Here is a 6,029-nt window from a genome sequence, read left to right on the forward strand (position 1 = left end):
ATTAAACTTTTTTTAAAGAAATGGAACAGGAAACAAAAAAGAAAAAATTGAAAAAATATTTAAAAGTTTTAGAGGACTATGACAATAATAGAGTTTACAAATGGCGAGAAAAGAAACAAGCACGGGAAGGGGTCTCAGATATCTTTCCCATTTTTGGAAAAACTAGCAACTCGTTATATGAGGGTAAAAGACAAAATCAAGGTGTAAGAGATTTTGTTAGAGATGAACCCACAGATTCCCAGTATCAACAGGGAACATGGAGGCGTCATCAGGAACACCAAGGATATAGACCGCCCTTTGTACCGAGACACAGATATAATTTTAGCCGTAATTATCAGGGACATGATAACTATACCCAGCATTACAATTATGGATATAGAAATTACAATAGGCAGCAGTATGTCAGAGGAACTAGAGGACCAGGAGTGGGAAGAATATATAGACGGGATTATAGAAGGGGAGATAGAGGGGATAGATATCATTTTTATGATCAGAAAGAAGTACAGCATAGTAAATTAACCACCGAAAGAGAAAATAAAGATAAAAAGGAGATACAAGAGGGAGGAGAAGAAATTAGAAAGGAAAGGATAGAAAAGGAAAATTTTCCCCACCAAAGGATCAAGGGATTATTGACAGAAGAGAATCTGGAGGAGGGAGAAATTACAAACACTCCAGGGAAGAAAAAAACATACAGAGGAAAGAGAGGAGGAAAAAGAAATACGAAGTCCACAAGCAAAGAAGGGCCGAGAGAACAATTAGGCATTTATAATCTAAGCTCATATGAATTGACAGAGGGAGTGAAAATTATATTAAATGCAGGCTTAAAATTTGCCCCTACAAATAAGGGGAATAAATTTGAGGCATATCTGGATGTACATCGTTATATCATGAAACTAAATATTTTTAAATGCGTAACCTCCAACCACATACAAAATCAAAAACCAGAGGGAGACCGTATATATACCAATCTCAGGAACAAATCAACCTTTTACCCCACCAATAAGGAAAATGAATGCCTCGAGGCTTTCTAAAAAAAAAGTGTATTAAAGGGATTAGGGTAAATAGGGTAAGAAAAAGGACACCCTTACGAAAAGAGAAAAGGAAGCTCTGCTAAATTTTGAAAAAAATAGAGACATAGTTATAAAACCGGCAGGCGAGGGGGAAGGGGGTAGTGGTCCTAGACAAAGGCAGCTATGAAAAAGAAATGGAGAGGATCCTTAGTGATCGTGTGACATACAAAGTATTGAAAAGAAACCCTGTGAATGAATATAAGAAGGATTTAAAAATACTTCTGGATAGAGGATTGGTGAAGGGGATCCTTAATAAGAAGGAATATAATTATTTGAATAATGCCCACCCCAAAACACCGATCATATATTACCTGCCAAAAGTCCACAAGGACCCAATAAAACCCTCCCGGGAGACCTATAGTCTCCGGAATTGAGTCTATTACTAGCAGAGTTTCGGAATACGTGGATATATTCCTACAAAAATATGTGCAAAATACCCTCTTATGTTAAAGACACGGGTCATACGCTGGATGTGATAAGAGAACTGATTTCCTTTACAGAGGATATGTATCTTATGACGGTAGACATCACATCATTATATACATTTGTTCCGAAGGAGATAGGTTTGAAGGGAGTACAGTTTTTTTATGGATGAGGATGATCAGCTGGATGAGGAGCAAAAAATGTTAATCTTGGAGTGTATTGATTATTACCTTGGCCACAATTATTTTTGGTATGGGGAACAGTTTTATGTACAGACAGCGGGCGTGGCAATGGGTGCTAAATTTGCTAAACCGAGTTTTGCCAATATTTTTATGGCTTACTGGAAACATCTATATATCACCCCCCTTTTACAGAAGGAAGGAGAAAATGGCAATTTGATTCTGTGGAAAAGGTATATTGATGATTGCCTGTGTATTTGGCGAGGGGATGAGCCATCTTTGAGAGAATTTCTAGGGTACATTATTAATAACAATTGGAACATCAGATTTACGGAGAACATTAGTAAAAGCAGTGTTAATTTTTTGGACTTGGAAATCTCTGTTGTTCATAATTAAATACATACCAGAACCTATTTTAAACCTACAGATAGGAATGCGTATATTGACGTGCAGAGCTGTCATTACAACCAGTGGATAATTTTTTTTCACAGAGGCCAATTCCAAAGAATCAAAATAAATTGCTCCCAACTAAAGGATTGTGATGAGCAGAGTGGTATTATACTTAATAGATTCAAGGAAAAGGGATATAAGGAAGAATTGTTAGAGAGACAGAGGGAGGAAATTAGGGAAAGTGGAAGTATAATAAAAAAGGATAATACAGGAAAGAGGGAGGATAAATATAGGTTCGCCTTCACAACCACCTTTTCTACTATGTGCCTCCAGATTAAACAAATCATAAAAAAAAAATTGAGGATCCTAAAAAGTGATCTCATAATAGGATCGCTGATCCCTGACAAACCCCCGTTTTTTTTTAGAAGAGCATCAACAGTGATGAACAAAATAGTGCATGGCTGTATAAGAAATGAAGTGACTAAAATGACTAAAGATGGTGCGGCTTTTGTTCCGGTTGTAAAAATAGATCCAGAGAAGACAGATTCAACCGAATAAGAAAGGAAGTGACGGCTACATCTAATCATAAGGAGAAAAAAGTAAAAGGGAATCTATCATGTGAAACGGCAGGGGTTATCTAGGTTTTAGAATGCCCCTGCAAGTTACAGTATGTGGGAAGAACACTTAGGAAATTAAAAGTAGGAGTGGGGGAACATATTAATAATATAAAAAAGACACTTGAGACTCATATAGCATCTCGGAACATTTTAAAAGGGTACATCAGAAAAATCTGGTGGGTTTGAAATTCATGGGAGTGGAACAAGTGCATAAGAATTGGAGCGGATCCAGTAAAACAAATAAATAAAAAAGAAGCGCAATGGATTTTTGAGTTAAACACGCTACAACCCGCAGGTCTCAATATCGAATGGGACATGAGAGCCGTGAGTATGGCGTGATTGATGTTTTTTTCATTGTAGTTGTGTTTTGTTTTTGTTGTTTTTTCTTTGCAGCATGCTCTAGGATATTAGGGAGAATTTGGTGGGTGAGGCTTTACTAGGTGGAATACGGTAGGTGTATTTAGCTGCAGTCAGTCTTCCGTTTCCTATAATGGAGTTCAGACATGCATCATAGTGCCTATTTCTTTGGACATATACATAGTAAGTTTCTACGGGAATTGAAATGTGATCTCTTTGACATAAGGGAATGAGTGTAGTCATACATAATTGCCCTGTATATGAAGTGGTATAATTTTTAATTGTGTGGGAATAACCTATATTTTTATTTTTTATATTTTGATGTATGCTATATGACATGCAGATGGTTATTTTTATTGGGATACGTTATTTTAGGTATTTAAACAGAAACATTTTTAAAAAAATTGGAAGTTGATCTAACGGAAATAACACAGAGACTTACCACGTGTAACTAGAGATTTGAGGTTTTTTCAGTTGTGTCAATTGGAGAGGAATGGAACACCCCAGAAGAAGCGGACAGCAAAACCCGGGTCGGGCAAATTGATGTTATATGTTATGTGAACAAGTGTCGATCTTGTAAGTAAAATAAAATATGTAGTGTTTCAATAACCGTGTTCCTTTTAAAGGATAAAAGAGCTGTGATTGCTGGTGGATATTGAGACCGATGAGCTGGAATTGTTTTGAATCGAGATAAAATCGTCTTGTGGAAGTGTTGTTGTGTGTGAACTGTTCCTTACTGATGAAGTTCAAGCGCGGACCCTGAATTGCAGTTTATTTTGTATAAAAAATAAGACAATGCGGTAGTATATCTCTTCTGAGGACAGAGTTCTTAGCATAGACCAGATAATCAAGGAACAAGGGCAAAACTGGAACGATGCAATCGTTAGTTTTATTCTAAAAACTATACACAAAAAATATATACATTAAAACTGACACATAAATACCTGCCAGTCGAACAGATTGGTTGGATAGAAAAAGGTAAGAGCTAGAAGGCAATAGAATGTCTGTAAGTTCAGAATTCAGAAGACCATGGTATAGTCCAGTAAAAGATAAAGTCTTTGTAAGGAATAATCCAAGAAGGCAGGGTGCCCGTGTCCAGCTAGCGGTCGTGATGTGATTAGACTTCAGATGGTAAATGAAGGACGCAGGACCTGAGTGTGTCACTGTTTTTACCCACGAAGCGCGGAGTGGTTATGACATGTACAGGTCCAGCCTTGTGTAATTGGAACAGGGGCAGTCCTTTGCCCCATAGGGAGAAAATCTGGTAAGTCCAATCAAGAAATAGAGTTGATATTTATAATCAGTACAATTTTACGCATCATCTGATACCAAATATGACTGGACGACAATACAGTGTGTCTGAGAACGTTTATATCTCAGAGCGGGAATCTCTGATTTGCCCGCGGGTTTCCTGGAAGGTGGATTATAAAAATCTGAACAATTCCTGAAGAGATTATTCATTTTGTATTTTCCTATCCTATGAAATATGAGGGAAATATGGAAAATATGAGATCTATGGGATGGAGGGTGACTGCAAGGTCACCTTTATCCCTGTATCATCCAGCTGTCTGATACAGATCTGTCCTTTTCTTTTGAAGCTCTCTGACCAGGCTTAAGGTGTGAGTCTCCCTGCTGGGTTTGGAGCCTCTCCGACTACAGAAAGGGAGTTTTTATGAGGTACTGTCAGGAGAATACCAGATTGATGGGTACTTAACCTGGCATGGGGGCAGGAAGAGTCTTTGGCGAGGAGGTGCTAATTGTACCTCTGATCCGTGAGCTGTGCTAGCAAGGTGAATTACTTTGGGTTGAAAAGAAAAGATTTTAACTCTTTGTGTGCAGGCGAAGGCTCTAGTGATTTTAAAACTGAACGCATTTGCGATTTCTTCGTGTTGCTGAGATTGCGAATCGTCACATCGGTTCAGGCTAATGAGGAGGTGGTGACATAAAACACAAAACAATTGCCACAGTCAGATCTGCTTCTGTTGTGGTCTGCCCAGGAAGAGGTGATACCTCGGCTAAACAGCTGCTCACCAATCAACAAGCCATGCTCCCTTTATCTTTATTTATATACACCTTAAGGTTGAGTCTACACCTAGACATTTTGTAGCACTTTTGCTTGATTTTGATTTGCTTAATATCAATTGACAGCTGTAGTCCAAAGCAATAAATTGAATTGCATGTGATCTTGTGTAACTTATCTGTCACTTGATAGTTAAAGGGGTTTTCAGTGAATTTAATATTGATGACCTATCCTCCAGAGAATTCATCAGGTAAATAATGAAGGGAAGGAAGCGCTTGCACAGCATACAGCCTTCTCTTCAAGAAGCTGATCGGCTGGGTCCCGAATGTCGGACCCCCCTAATCTGGTATTGGTAACCTATTCTGAGGATAGATAATCAATATTAAAACCCAGGAAAACCCCTTTAAATGGGGTATCCCAAAATGGGGGGAAAATGTGGAAGCTCTCATTAGTACAGTAGGACCGGGAAGCAGTGAATGCGCTCCCTGGGTTCTGTACTCACCGCTTCCTGGTCTTCCTCGGCCGCTCACTGTGCTGTGACTGCGCACAGTGTGAGGATGTTGGCACTCTGTGACTTCACACTGTACGTGTCAGGTCACAGCACAGTGTGCAAAAGGAAGAGCACTGGATGTGAGGAGCAGCGGCGGCGGTTGGAGCAGGAGAAGTAAGTTGATTTTGTTTTTGTCTGCACTGTTGTCCGATTAAAGGGGTTGTCCGAGCTTTTAATATTGATCACCTATCCTCAGGATAGGTCATCAATATCAGATTGGCGGGGGTTCGACACCCTGCACCCCCGCCGATCAGCTTCATGAGGAGACTGCACTTGTGAACATGCTATCTCTTTTCTCTCTTCCTGCTCTGCTGCTGTTTTGCCATAGACATATAGCAGGGGACAGGAAGAGAGATGGGAGACAGCACTTGTGCACTGCGAGCACCTTCTCCGTGCGTGGTGTTGGACCCCGCTGATCTGATG

Source organism: Bufo gargarizans, chromosome 7, assembly GCF_014858855.1.
Source record: "Bufo gargarizans isolate SCDJY-AF-19 chromosome 7, ASM1485885v1, whole genome shotgun sequence".
Classification (NCBI taxonomy): Eukaryota; Metazoa; Chordata; class Amphibia; order Anura; family Bufonidae; genus Bufo; species Bufo gargarizans.